Raw genomic sequence first — 16321 nt, 5'->3', positions numbered from 1 at the left:
ATGTTCTCATAAATAAACCATTAGCTGTTCTGACCATATATTTTCTCTGGAAATATCTTAATTCTCATGGAAAAGCCATTAGTGTCCCTTTTTTTTTATATCTATAACACATTTTTCATCCTACACGTGACTTTTTGCATTATTTGTTACTAAATTTGTCTGAAAATTTCTTTTAAAAACATTTTTATAAGTTACATGTAACTTCATATGAATATAACTGTGAATGCTCAGTTTACTTTGGTTTTTTTAATTGAGGAATGTTGAGAGTCTATTTTTCATTAAACAAATCCTTTTACTCACTGCTCCTAAACCCATTCTGGTAAGTCTCATCTTACTTTCTTAATGATGTGGTTTCAGAGGAAAGCCTTGCCTAAATATGTTATGTAAGATTTTCAGGCTGCCTTTGATCTAACATTTTTACTTTGCATAGGAAAACAAGAAGAACACTAAAATGAAACCAAGTCATATGAGAAAATTTTATTTAACCATTTAAAAATATTACTTGAAGAGTTTCTCCTGTGTTTCACTTTTTTGGAATACAAGGCATAGATTTGTGGAAAGCCGCCCAATTTGGATAGGACATTGGAAAAGCTACTGATTGTACATACATTGAACATTGAATCTAATTTTTAGCAGCTAAATATTCTTGGAGCCTATCTCCACTGAGTGTGTATCTATTCCTGCATCTTTTAGCACTGATCTAATAATGTAAACAAGATCTCTACTAGCATTCAAAATATGTAAATGGGTATTATACAAAATTTCTGGAAGAGTAAAGTTTCTAAGAGCTGGCCAAAACATAGAATACAGTTAAGCAGTAAAAAAAAGTTCATTAACAAGAGGCACAAAATCCCCCAAGCTATCCTGAATCTAACTTTTTCCCCTCCTCATTTTCTGCCCTTGAAATGAAAGCACAAAATAAGGTAGGAAACACAATAAAACAAACCTAAAGCAATTTCCCTGGCAGCAAGCCATGGTAGTTTCTCCTTTGCCATCTATAGTGTTTGATCCTCTCAGAGTTTGATTCTCAGGGAATTCAGGTTTTTTTTCCTTCTATTTTAGTCTCTTTAGGCTCTTGTACTGTTCTCATCAATGCAGCAAGTTTTCCATTTACTGATTGAACTGAATTTATCTGTACCTGATCTTCCAAAATTCCAGTCTGTGTTCTGCCATTCATCAGCTTTATCATGCATTCTATATAGTCTATATCAGTCTTTTTTTTCTTTATTTCCTATTAGAGATATAATTTCTTTGCTGTCACCACATTTCTCCATACAGGCTACAGGCTTTTGCAAGTGCAAAGGTAGTTGTTTGCTTTTCCTAAAGTGCTTCCAGGAAGCTAAAGCATTTCAACATCTGATTCTTTTTATAGGAAACTTTCTTACTCTTTTTCATCTGTAGAGAGAAAACATAATGATTTACATAATTTAGAAAGAAAATGCTTGCTATGTAAAGGACAGTTCTTTCATATGTTAAGCAAGATCAGTCCATTTTTATCGTATTTTTCATTCCATAAAATCACAACACTGTCTTTGAGGAATTCTTTGCAAGTGGAGATACAGGAATAACAAGAGCCCCCTCCACAGCTGCTGCTTGTCAATAGCATTGCTGTATCAGCAATATGCTTAAACAATCTGTGATGACAGGAATGCTATTTCCTTTCTCTCTCCAGGTGGGAGCCACTCCCCACTCTTTCCATGATTAAAGAGAGTTACCCCAGTGTCAGCTGCCTGGGCTTCAGGAAATATACCACCTTTTTGTAATGACAGTTTCAGGATTCCAGGTTTTGGTACAGGAAAGTGGATTGTTTGTTTTGGTTGTGGTTTTTTTTGGTGAGGCGTGAGAGGGAGGGTGGAGATAGAGGAAGGGGGAGCTGGTTTGTGTAATCACTGTGTTCACTGGGATAACACCTTGTTTTTAACCAAGAAGAAGTACACAGAAATGTGCTAGCTCAGTTATAAACTGCACTGGCAAAGGACCTTTCAAGTGCTTTTCACAAGTAATGCTTTCATGCGCATCCCACATAACACACATGAGTCTTCTCAGTAGCATTCGTTCAAACACAGTTTTATACCTCTGAAATTTTAAGTTACAACAGGTAAAGGATAATCTTAAAAAGAAAGCAAGCAAAAGACCCACAATTGAGTGAAATCATGCTAATTTCATTCTTCTGACTTACTGATGACAAGGAAGTCCCATGGGGGGTTACACAATTCACAGACTGACACACATTTTACCATAAGCATATTGTCTCTGATCATTGAAAACTTTCTTCTCAGACCTTGATACATTGTGAATTAGACACAATAAGTTTCTTCTCCATGCATTGCATCATTTGTATTGAGTTTTCCCAGAGAAACTTGTATTTTACAAAGTACAACTTGGATTTTTTAGATACACTTGAAATAAGTGGGGGAGAGAGCCGCATTATGTTTATAGTACAAAATAATGCAACTTGATAGGAGTAAATAAGCAAAGCGAAGGAAAGCAGCCTGTCTGAGGACCAATTACCCATCCTACGCATGATTCTGGAAGGATTACCTCAGAATCATCTAGTTTGGTTGTGTAGCTTTAAGGTTCATTAACTACTAAGGACTATGGAGAGATGGCAGGCATCTGACTTAGATGCCTGAAATAGACACCTTATGAGTGCACAAGGTTCCTCTGAAAACCTTCAAAGCATCCATCCCTTGCTAATTCTAGGATCAAATGCAAGAGTATTTGATTATACAAAATGCAGAAGCTTTATTCAGAAGAATTTGTTCACTAGGCTTTTCAAAATAGTTGGAATTCACATGCAAAAATAGATTTTGTGGCAAAAGTGGTGTGAAAATATTTTGCAATGAAGTCAGAAATATAGCTTAAAAAACCTTAGTCTAATTTTTGATTTATAAATTTCATTTCCTAGTAATCACTTGGAAAAAACACCGAAAATTGACATTGCAAAATACAGAGCACTAAACTATAGATAGATGCAAAATATATGTCAAATATTTGGAAAAGTCATGTAGAATTTAGGAAGTGAATAGAAAGCAACTCAAAGGATCAGCAAAATAAAATGTCTCCTTAATGAAGAAAAGAGATTTTCTGCTTGAGAAATGGATGTGAATTCTTGATCTTATCCCTCCTCAGTTGTCAAGCTAATTACCTCTATACTCATAGAAAGAAGGAAAAAATACAACATTGATTAGATTTCTAATCTTGTGAACACCTACCTACTAAGATCTCAGAATTTTTTCTTCTGTTTGAGAATAAATCTTTTGAAGATTAGAAAGAATAAAGCAGGCCACTGGATTTGATAAATGTTTTCAAATTAGTGTCCTGTACTAGACCATTATTCTATCACTGAGCATTTTCCAATAACTGTAGTGTTATGAAACAGAAAGTGTATTTACAGCACAATCTAAAAGGACCAAAATGAAATACAACTATTCTTTTACAGATTATCTTTGTACACTAATTGCAAACGTAGTACCTCCAAGATCAAACAAAAAAAGTAAACTCACTTTCTCAACTGTTACCCTTTCATTTCAGTATCACTGGACTAGATTCAAGCTTTACTAATTGGTACATGCCTGTTACAAAGTTGGACTAGCAGCCTCACTCTTGCAGCAGCAGGAGAAAGGGTTGCTATGTAACTAATTACAGCTATCAGCAGTGGTTCTGTTTTAAACGGTGTATGAATTAGGCAGTCTCCTAGAAGCACACACAAGTGAATTTGCCATTAACAATGAACAGCTCTGTGAAAAGAGCGCAGTATAAATTTACTTAGTCCATCCTGGGATTAGGCAGACAGCTCTACACTTATTTGGCCTCTGAAGTAAATTTCAGTGGAAAACTTAAGAGGCTTTTCTCCAGCAAAATGAATTTTGCCACATACTTGGTGCCTTATTGCAATACAGAGTGTATTCCAATTCCAATTACACTAATGCAAGCTGTGAGTAAGTTCATTGTGCTCACTGGAATTACTCTAGATTTACAACAGTGTTATCTGAGATTTACACCTCTATAAATTAATCTGAAATGTGCCCACATGGTCTAGGTGGTTGTTAGCTTAATAGGAAAAATATAGTTGCATAAATAGTTGATATCCTTCATACTAATTTGGGACCTCCTCATAGCTGCTTACTTACCCATTTGTATTAATTTACTACACCAGAAACATGTCCAATTAATAAGAAAGGTAATTCGCTGCTCATGGTTAGCAAAACTTTTTTTTTCTGCCATTACACCTACCCCTGCATGATATTTATCTCCCTGAAATATTTAGTACTGTTCTTAAAATCTTAAGGATGGTGGAGGTTTGCTGTGTCATGGCATCTTGTTTCTAATGCTGTTGAAGTAGACAGCTTTTTTCATAGTGATAACTAAACAAATCTGAGCTATGGATTAGCACTGATCTGGCAGGAAAATCACAAATTGTACATTTTCAAGAAACATGAGTCGTGGAAAAAGACTGTTTTATTAATTAAAAGTGTCACATAGGTCTCTCAGTCATTCTAGATTTCATTTAAAATCTTACTTCTGATTGGGTTCTAGAATTTTTGCAGCTCTAGGAACAACTAAGAAAAACACATTTTCTTTTACATAAAATTGATTGCTCCTAAAACTTCAAGAAAATTAGATATGCCCTCTATCTCTCTTCCTGCGCTGTCCAGTGGGTGTTTTGCTAGCTATTTCACAGGAGAATTTTACATAATAGAAGTTGCAGAAGAAAAATCATGCAAATTATGATTGCACTAAATTAAGCTGTTCTCAGCTCTGTTAGTGAGCTAAGGCCAGGTTGAGTTGGTTCCCAGAGGCCTCATTGTTCACTCTTCTAGGCAATAAAATAGCTGCTCCAGAGTCATTACTGTATATGAGACAAGTCGCTGCAGCTCCCCTCAATGAGGAACCTGACCCACGGACTTCACAGCAACAAATCATCCAGTTTCTACACAGATAATTTAACTCTTGCTCTTCTCAGTCCAACAGAGTAAAACAACAGTTATGTTACTGTAAACAAGTGCTTTCCTAATCTTTCTGTGGTGAAAGTGCCCCTTCTAAGAGATGACATTCATGCAGCCATATGGCAGCATTAGTGTGTCAGACTATACATTCTGTTTTATGATACTTTAAACTATATACTCCAAAATAAAGAAGCGATGTGCATCAAACTCCAAACCTACCTTGGGAAAAAAAGGATAATTAAAGAAAAAATAATAGGAAAAAAAAAAAAGAAAAAAAGTCAGTTCCAAAGGAAATATTTAACAGGAAATGCAGAATAGTTGTCATCACCTTGAACACTGTATAACTACTTGTGCTTGTACAAAGTTGAGGCTTAATGTTACAACTTAGATTTCCAGGGATACAGCACTTTGTGTTGTCATAGAATAATTATATTGTGAAGCAGAAAAATAAAATATTCAGTAGTGATAAATTCCTGAAATTTTGAATTTTGAACTTCTTTATTATTTCTTTCTTAAGTTGAATGAATTCTAGAAGTACAATGGAGTAAAGATCTTTTGATCTGATGCTTTGAATGGTACCATGAAACATATTTCATTTTCTCATCCCTAGAGACAGCAAAGCACGGTAAGATACCAGTGAACCTCTATTTTGCTTTTCTGTCAGTGGAAACAAAAAACAATACTTTTATTTGTCTCAAATATACATGTACAAACCCAGAAATATATTCTATTCAAGTAAGTTAAATTTTAGTCATTCCTTTTTTACCATGAGGTAAGATGTCCAGAAGCTATAATGGAGGAGTATTGATTCTTTCCCCTTTTATATTTGCTGAAGAAAAAGATTTAGAGAGAGTTCAAGGATTGAAAACTACTTTTGAGTTATACTGTATTTCTGCACATTATTCTAATCTGGATATCATTAGACTGTTCTCATTACTATTTTTTTCACCATTATTTTTGTTACTATTATTATTAATAATAATTTTTAAAATTATTTTTATCCTGTTACTTAGTGCCCAAGGTAAGCTCTAGATATCTATATACATACAGATATATAGTGTTGGGGGTTTTTTCCTGCTTTTTTGTACTATTCACAGAAATGCTAAGATGGCTACATTCAAACCATTCCAGAAAAGAAGAATTAGCAAGCACCTAGCCAATGTACTGTAACCAAATGCTTAGTCTGCTTGCATATTGTAAAGCTTCCACCAATTTCCAAAACACAGATGAAGTAAAACCTTAGTCTTGGCTATTCATTGGAAAAGTGACAACTCCTGGAGGAAAAATTGCAATTGAAGTTAAACAAATGGGGCAAACAAAAGCAATTGCAAAAATTACCAAGGGCCATATAGACACTCTCAAGATAGCTTTGGGATGTTGCAATTGAACAAATCACTACTATGCCACCTCATGAAAATAAACAAAACACACTGTGGCTCTTGTACCTTAATCAGGTGGGAAAGAGTTTGTACTAGACAATTAAAAAAACCACATTTGCTAGTTAAATTATAATGGTACTTACTCCAGCTTAGATGTCATCCCTTGGGTAGCAAGGATTTAATTTGACTGCATAGCTTATGTTGGTTAACCTGATAGAATAAACTGTGCCAGAAAAAAAGAGGTGTTCTCTTTATTTAGTGAGTGTAAATATGCACATTTTTGAAAATAAAAAAAAGTCATCTATATGATATCAGAAAGGGTTTGTGATATAGATGTGATGCAAGCACTTGTAAAGAACTTAAAAATATTTAGAAAAAAATAAAGTTTAAGCATAATTTTAATATAGTTATTTAAATTGCAATGTCCAACATCCTTTATGACTCTGGCTTTCTACTAGAGTTATTAATTTACTTGTACAATTGCTTTTTCCCCATCTCCACAAGAATATTAACTGAATTCTAAACAGGTCCACAGACAACACAAAACTGGAAGGTGCTGATGACTCCCTTGAAGGCAGGGAGACCTGCAGAGAGACCTTGATAAATTAGAGGGTCAGGCAATCACAACCCATATGAAATTCAGGAAGGGAAACTGCTGGATTCTGCACCTGGGCTGGTCAACCCTGGATGTACAGTACAGACTGGGGAATGAGAGGCTGGAAAGCAGTGCCATGGAAAGGGACCTGGGTGTCCTGGTTGATGGGAAGTTGAAGTCAGCAGTGCCTTGGCAGCCAGGAGGGCCAAAGCGTGTCCTGGGGGGCATCAGGCACAGCAGCACCAGTGGGATTGTCCTGCTCTGCTCTGCTCTGCACTGGGGTGGCCTCAACTTGAATATTCTGTGAAATTTTAGGTGTCACAATGTAAAATATTAAGCTATCAGAGAGTGTCTAAGAGATGACAAGAAAGGTGGTGAAGAGGAGGAGCCATATAGGAAGAAGCCATATAAGGAGTGGTTGAGGGCATTTGGTCTGTTCAGCCTGGAGAAGACACAGGGGAGACCTCATTGCAGTCTGCAACCTCCTCATGAGGGGAAAAGGAGAGGCAGGGACTGATCTCTTCTTCCTCATGACCAGTGACAGTACCCATGGAAATGGCCTGAAGTTGTGCAAGGGCAGATTAGGTTGAATATTAGCAAAGAGTTTTTCACCCAGAGGGTTTTGAGCACTGGAACAGCTCCCCAGGGTAGTGGTCACAGCACCAGCCTGACAGAGCTCAAGATGCATTTGGACAATGCACTCAGGCACACGGTGTGATTCTCCGGGATGATGCTGTGCAGGGCCAGGATTTGGGGGTCCATGATCCTTTTGGGCTCCTTCTGACTCAGCTTTTTCTGTGATTTTGTGAATTCTTAAAAAATTCATATTTATTTATTTCTCTATTTAATTTCACATTCCTCAGAAAAGAAAAACATCATTAACAAACAATGTTTAATTTTCAAATGTAATTCTTTTAAAGCAGTGGTACTTTTCTTTGTTTACTTTTTTTTTTTAAATCTGTGCTGTTTTAAATATTGAAAACGTAAATAGCATAGCTAGAGCTTTTTTCCTGCAGGTGAATAAGATTCAAGCTATGCTTTCAAAGACAGATGGAAAACCACTCCTAGTAATTCTGGAACAGGTTCCCCAGGGAAGTGGTCACAGCACCAGCCTGACAGTTCAAGAAGAATTTGGACAAAGTTCTTTGCCACATGGTGTGACTCTTGGGGTGTCCTGTGCAGGGCCAGGAGTTAGACTTGATGATCCTTTTGGGTCCCTTTCAACTCAGTGCAGTCTCCAATTCTGTGATTCTATGAATATTCCACAGATAATGTGTTGTTATTATACCTACTTTCTGGGCAAGGAGCTGATACTCAGAGGATGTGAGAGGTGGATTTATCATACATCACAGCTATGTAGTTATGAAACACAGTGCAAACTTCAGATGCAACATGTACTTGATTGCTATTTGTTGCATACATAAGGGCTTTAGGTCCTTGGTATTAAAATTTTCCAAGCATCCAAAAAGTATATTTCATGGAATGTCCAGAAGTCTTGCCAGTGCTTGAAAAATTGATGGATTACCTTATGCTCAAGGTCCCTAAGGAACTACAAACTAAATATTTATCTTCCTATCTTGTCCACGTACTTGCTATAGTAGATATTCCCAGAACACGCTTGCTAAATCACTCTGTGTGCAAGAAACAGATGCCAGCTCTGGTGTCATCACTATCTCCTAAGAAGGCAATAAAAGCAAAACTGTCATTCATACATGAGAAATTATATTTAATGTCCTCTTCTCACTAGGGGAATTTGAATGACTGCCTCTGAAACACTGGACTATGCAGTATCATGTAGCTTAAAACATACAGTAGATTCAGATGGGATATTTCATCCTTTCAAATTTCTTTCAATTTATATAAAATAATTAGAAAGGGTAAAAGTAGGAAGTTACAGCATGAATAAAGGAGTGGGTGCAAAGAGGCTTAAATGCCGAGTGACTTGACAGCATGAGCATGCTGCTGTTGTGCTTTGTCCCCATAATCCCTATACTCACACTGGCTCAACACAGCTGCCACAGGGCAATAGTAGAGCTACCTTGACAGCAATTGTTTTTTTTCTTATAAATTGGTGGTTATGATAGTTGCTAGAGGGGCTACCTCACTGTCTAGTATTTCCTTAAATCAGAATATATTTTTGAGAATTAAGGAATAGATCTGAGTCTCATGGTTGCAGACCATTAAATTATTGTCTATAACTGCCCAAAAGGAAGTTCTTTGCTTTTTAATTTGTATTTGGGGCAGAAAAAAACTGCAAATTGTGAGGAGATGGACTATGTTTTCTTTAGAGTTATGAAAATGTCAAATCTGATATGTTTAGCTACCAACTAAACAAGAGCAAGTGTCAAAAGGAAAAAATATACATCACAAGTTCAGGAGTCACTGTAAAAATCAAGTTCACAGGGAGGATTGCTTTCATTAAGATAGACATTGCCAAGCATGTTACAGAATAAGAATTCACTGCAGACCATGTGAACTTTCTGAGATTTCTCAGGTCCCAGCATGTGCCAAGTGCTTTCCTAGCACACACTAAGACTCAGGTTCTAGTGCACTTCTATCAAGAGGGGGGGAAAAATCACCTTCTTTTGGAAACATGGAAAAATAGTCACTTAGAACTTGAGTAAACTGATCCAGCTGACTGTCTCTACATATAATTGTCCTTCAGCACTGATAACTAAAGCTCTAATTCCAGTGGGGAAAGAACTCACTTGAAAATCTAGACATGGGCTTTTAAAATGTCAAAATGTAAAGCTAAAAAAACAAAGCCAAACAAAAAGAAGTGAGCTTGCAAATTCTATTTTTGCTGTCAACTTTAAAGAAGAATAACAGTCCTTTTGACCTTGACAATTATCAGTTCCCTATCTGACTTTTCTTTTTTTTGTGTGTGTGTTTTGCCAGGTTTTACAAAGTTTCGACACTAAGGAAGATAAACGACAGTGAATGGTATCAGGTGTCCTGCAGTGCCCAGGGGTTCCACTTGTTTTTAGTATACTCAGCACAGAGATGGGCTGTGCTAAGCATTTTATTGAGTTTGTAGAGAAGGTGCTGGTAACATTATCATCTGTGTAATTTGCCTTCTAGGACAAAATTTGTTAGCCAGATACCCCCTCTTAATTATTTTTTAGTAAAGGTGAATAGCTTTGACAGAAAGCTCCTCATTTTCGATGAAAAAATATTTCAGAGTAATTATCAAGAAAAATAATTAATGAGAATCTTTTTCAATATTCCTGTATGAGAAAAAAAACCCAAACAAGTAACAAATCAAAACAACAACAAAACAAAAAATGCCAGAAATATTAAAACTGTAAAAATAATAAAATGGAAAAATGTATCTGACTCAATGAGAGACTTAAATGTATGCATCAGCCAATAATTTACTCAAGAAGTTTTGCTGATATCTTAAACTGTGAAAATAAGATTGAAAAAATAAGCAAATAAGTAAAGCAAATCCACTGAGGATCTGAAAGGCCTTTAATATTACAGCAACAAAGCATTCCATGGTGGTTGGGTCTCCCTATTCCATAGTATATGTGCTTTTATAGATAATTTCTAGTGCTGTGCTTTCTCAAGTAACTTCTAGTTCTATGCCAAAAAGCTTTGACCTCCTTTTTAACCCGGAGATAATCTCCTGCCATACTTCAGTATATGCAATAAAAAGGAGGAGTTTTATAGTATACAAATATACGTGTCGAGTTGCATTACAGGTTTGGAATTGTTACAAACAACTTGAACTGGAAAAAATGAACACAAAAAGACTACTTGTGATTATGAAATTATTTGAGTGACCCACTTAAAAACAAGAGAAGAGTCAAATCCAAGGGCCATATTGTATGGACATAGCTGATAATTCTTAGAGGGATCTAGCACAGTGGATACAAACCAGTCTAAATACCACTGGTTTCATGATCCCTGTCCCAAACCAATAAATTTGATAGTGTTGATGCAAATACTTTTCTCTTAAGCTGATTTCTCTAGTATATAGCATTTCATCTGGTGTTTACCTCAGTTTATCTGAGGTAAAAACTCAGAATCCTTTCCTACAAGCAAGAATTGTATCCATTATTTTAAAAAACCCCAAACAAACCTTGAATCTTTTCTGTAAAAAGATAAACTGTGCTTATCTTTTATAAAAGTCTATTTAATTCAGAAATGAATGGTCAGGATTAACTACTGTCCTTAAACTGCTGGAAATCTCCCACAGAACTGCTTTATCAAACCAAATGCTTGATAGGTCTGGAGGTAGAAGACTTCCATTCTTTCCTATATTGTGGACCAAAGAAATTGTAGAACTACTTAATCAGAAAACCAGTACAAGGACTATCCGAAGGAACAGAGAATAGGAAAAAACTTTTATTTTTCAGCCAAAGTGTGGAAAGAAGTCAACAAGTATGTGCTGACCTCTTGAGGGGAGGGGAAATACATTGCTCCCCTCGTCATGCTCTAAGAAGGTTGCCATGCACACCGCTTATGAGACATCAAAACTTGACAAAATGAGTCCCAGGCCAGCCAGGGCTTTGGAAGAAAGCTGGGTTTATTTTTTACTTTTTATTTACTTATTTTAGGTAGGAACTAATGAATAGATTTCTCAAATAAGAGAAACTCTAACAGATATAAAAAGAGAAGGTAGTGAGGAAATTCTGAAGGTAACATGGGAAGGGTTGCAGTTGTGAATGTCTTAATTCTGTATTAATTTCACTAAATCTTTTACTGTTTTCTGGAACAGCAATGCTTTATGTGTTAATATGCAATATTTATTTGATTGGAAGAAGATAAAACCACAGTCAGTTTCAGCATCTACAGTACAAAATTCTCATTCTGTGTTTCACAGGCGTGAGCTAGGCTCACGCCTCACTTGAAGTCATGACTATGTGAGCTCTGAGTCACATTATGCGGCAAAACTACTATTCAAGTCAGTAGAGCTGGGATGCATCTCACCTAACTTCTGGAATGTGATTAATCTGCCCTGGTTTGGATGCCAGCTTCATCACGAGATGAATCACCTTTAGTAATGCCTGTTTTTCTCCACTGACTGCAAAAGAACTCTGGCTAACTTTTGCAGGTGCAGATTTCTACTCCATGGATGACTAAAGTTAGGTGAGATAAACTGATAAATCTCTGTTGAGTTTCAGCAAAAGCTATGGTCAAATGAAGTACAGGCAGCAGAGGGTACAATGTACTATCTTTTTGCTTGCTTAATCCTTGACGAAATTAGAAGTTTTATCAACATATCTTCTAGCTAGATTTTTGAAAGAGGTATGGGAAAGTTAAAAAAAAAAAAAAGCAACAAAAAGACAAGATATTAAAATCCCTGTGTGCAATAATGCTGGGATTTTTTTCCAGGATGTTGTCAGCCTTAAGTAACTGTCATCAAGGGCTCAGAATTCTGAAGGAGGATCAAAGAGAGTTGGCATATTGCTATTGCTTAAATGTGTGTGTTTCTAATACATCACAAGCATTCAAACTGGGCAGACTACAACATATTTAGTGCCTTACCAAGACATGTAATAGGTGTTAATTTAGAACATTTGGTTTCATTTTGGGGTTTTGATTTAGAACATTCCAGTTTGGGCATTGCCATGATGAACACTGGTGTCTAATCTAGCTGAATTGCTTTATTCATCACACTGTAATTCTGTTTTTCCTACTGTACTTTGACCTACAGTGAGACCTTACTGAAAGAATAAAAGTTGAAGGGATTGAAAGATTCTCAATCAATTGACAGATTGCCATCACCTTCACAGTAATTTTCAATTCTTATGCATGAATCTCATGTCAGAGCATAAATATATTATCACAAAAAATGTAATATAAATTCATTGCTAGCAGAACGCATGCATAATGATTTCAAAATTTTGTAACATATAGAAGTTGTTGCCTAGAGAAAAATGGTTTGTATATAGTGTATGTAGCTATGCATATGTACACATATATACACATGCATACATATGTTTATATGACTGAAGGATGGAGGGAAACAGAGACATTTGTTATGAATTACAAATGAATGTTTAATCTTGACAAGGCTTTACTTGTTTGAGAATCAAATTCTAGTTCCTCAAAAAGCAAATTATCAGAAAGATTCTCTTTCACTCTTGTCATTAACAGATAGACACTGAGGACAGTTTAGCTTGGTTTCAGCATCGCTCTTGGGCCACAGCTGCTTACCAGGCAATCTAAGTGCCACTTGAACGCTCAGTTGCAGATTGACCTTGTGGTAATTGAGGTTATGAAAAGGCTCTTGTTCTCTAAAATCTCAAATGAACACCTCTCCCTCTGGGAGACAGCAGGATATTCAGCAATAGCAGCGCTGCTGAACCTGCGAGATTCTTTCTGCCTCTCTGGTCAGTGCTGAGGTCAGGATGAGAAACAAATGCCTGTGACGGGATATAAGGAATGCAATGGAGTAGCAAGTCAAAATGAAATTATCTGGGCTGCAATTATTTTCCTTTGATTGTGCCCCTTTCTGCCACCCCAAAAAGGCCTGCCAAGTATTTGAAAACATATTTTTAACACTTTTCTCACTGCTATCAGGAATATTTTGTGTTATTCTTTATTTTGTCCATATTAAAAAAAAAAAGGAAAATAAAAAGAAAGGAAAATAGTGACATGTTAACATCTCATTTCTTTAAAGCAGAGAACTTCCTGCTGAAGTTATCAATTACTTCACTTTGCAGCATGAGCCAGCATCTGAACATCTCTGCCCCTGCCAGTAATTAACATTACAGTCAATGGGAATTAATGTTGAGGCTTTCAGAGGAAATGGGGATAATTAAACTAATCACAAGAAGTACACAACAATTATTGTTATAATTTTAAATCTCAAGCCAATTAGCTATGCTAGCCACTCTCTTTGGCAATAGCTCACTGTTTATGGTAGCTAAATATAAGATTAAAATTAGTGATGGCAGAACATCTTTTAGTTACTCAACTTAGGTCAGGGCTTTTTGTTTTGGTTTAAATACTGTATACAAAATTAAGAAAAGACTCTCCAGTGGCAAAACCCTTTTAAACAACCTATTATTATTTATTGGGCCTGAATATCCTGCTGGAAATACAGAATAAATTTAGCTCCAAAGGAACCAAAGACAGGCACGGATCAAAAACTGAAGAATGAACACCATGATTTTAACAGAATGTCTTGCTGAAGATTTTGATCCATGTAGCAAATGTATTAATATGCATTAATCAGTCTTAGACAGGTGAAATTGTCACTGTAGGGGACCAAAGCTAAGCATATTTTGTCTCAAGTATTCTGAGTATTGCTTTAGGAAAGGTGTGATCAGAGGAGAAGGTCCTGTGAAAAAAGTGTGAAAATCTAGTTCACCTAGGAGACATGCACCAGGTAAACTACAAAAGGGAGCAGATCAAGCCCCCTTGTGTTCTATTCCCCTTTTTTACTCTCATTGTTTGTCCCAGCTTCACATAACAGGACCAAGGTGGCATTTAAGGACTGGTGATGCTCTTTGTCTTCTCACTCCCTTATCTGGTTTTCTTCCCTTGCTTTGTATAGGCAAAGCACAGCCATCATATTGGTTTGTTAGCCAAAACCTTTCCAGTCTGGATAGTGAGCTGGTGGCTGGAATTAAGGCAACTATACAATAAAAGCACAAAAGCCCCCTGATGTGTTGTGGTGCTCTCATTCAGCTTTACAGGAATGTGAACATCATGTCCCCTGTGAATGGGTCATGATGATCACTATCTTAGTTTGACTAATGGTTTTATTTAAGATCATTTATCTTAAACGAAGGTGTGACAAAATTTTGTTGTGAATAGTAACTTCATTAATCTGCTTTACCCTCTTGGCTATATTTTCAGGCAGTTTTATGTCATAACTTTAACAAATATTTGCTTGAAGTATGTATTACTATTTAATTTCAAGCAAAATAAAATACAATCATTAGCAAAACAAGAATTTAAGGATCAGAGCACTTGGATGTCATGGTGCCTGGGATACAGAGAAAGTAGTTGTCTTTCCATTACTATAGCTGCCTCCATGCAGGCAAAATATTTAGAATTTCTTTTCTGCAAAATATTGCCCCAGAAACTTTGACTCTTGACCACAGTAAGAAATGACCACCTGAATCCCTGCATCAGACCTTGGAGTATGCAACTTCCTTTGCCTTCTGATTTTAAAAAGAAAGCCGATGCTACAAACATCATCTTCTCTCTTTCCTCTGCCCACCCTCTCTCATATTTTTCAGATAATCTTTTGTGAAAAGTTGCTCTGGACAGAAGTTTCTCTAAATTGAGAGTACTTCCTTGGTACACTCATGTGAATGCATTCATATATGAAATAACACTGAAGTATTTCAAGAGAACAACCAATTTTTTCAGTTTTCTTGCAACAGCAAAAGAATTTTTGTTTTTACATCACACTATATATGCTGATCTTGACAGAAATAATATTAAATCCATTCCAAGTCCACTGACAGAGGATAGACATCGCTTGTTTTGCTGGATGTGGCCTGGGATCAGTGTTTGAGTTCTTTACAGAAGTCTAAATAGGCTTATTGCACCTTAATGTCAGATATAAAGATAACGAAGCCAGTCTTATCCAGAAATATCAATAATTCTTTTTTTTTTTTCTTCCTAAGTGAAAGGGCATGTAACACAAAGAAGATATTTTTTTAGTCAAAATATTAATTCGGTTGGGTTTTTTTTTCAATATTTATTTTTAAAAGTTAATTTTTTCTTTTTTACTAGTTCATGTTTTCAAAAAGACTTTTATTCCTTTCCTGTTAAAAAATTGACATATTATGACACATTTCATGTGTTAGCTTTTATTTTCCTTCCTGCACTGCTGCTTCCCTAAACCTTAGAGAAGCTCCAACATTGCTTTTCTAAAAAAAATTAAATGTTAATTTTTCCAAGATAGCATCTATTTTCCATGTAAAATTTTGTTAGCTTTCTGTCAAATTTTTCTGAAATACAGCAAGCAGAATACATATTCAAGTTCTGTTCTAAAGTATAGCCAGGCAACTATTATCTATGAAGTGCAAAATTTGCACTTTGTTGTGTTGATCAGAATCCAGACTTCATTTCTCATATTTAAAATCTCTCTCTCCCCTACCTTCAAGGAATGTGTTCTAACCCAGATCACAGAATAAACACTTTCAAAATAAATATTCTTTTGCCTTTTATTGTTTGCTTCTACCATGTTCTACATCAGCCCCTGAATGGGTCAACAACATTTAGTTCTGAAGTGAAGAAAAAAAATGGCCTTGTTCGTTCTTATAAAAAATAGTAAAAGGTTCCTCCACCACATGGTCGTGTTATCAGTTTACACACTGAAGCATGTTGCAGGAAATTATGAATGAAAAGATAATAAAATAGTTTTCGACTGTCTCAGTAAAACATGCATGCTGCCAACATTTTTGTCATCAATAATTCTCTCATAA

Source organism: Molothrus ater, chromosome 2 (genome assembly GCF_012460135.2).
Source record: "Molothrus ater isolate BHLD 08-10-18 breed brown headed cowbird chromosome 2, BPBGC_Mater_1.1, whole genome shotgun sequence".
Taxonomy (NCBI): Eukaryota; Metazoa; Chordata; class Aves; order Passeriformes; family Icteridae; genus Molothrus; species Molothrus ater.
The sequence above is the reverse complement of the archived record's forward strand: the minus strand, read 5'-3'. Positions refer to the sequence as shown.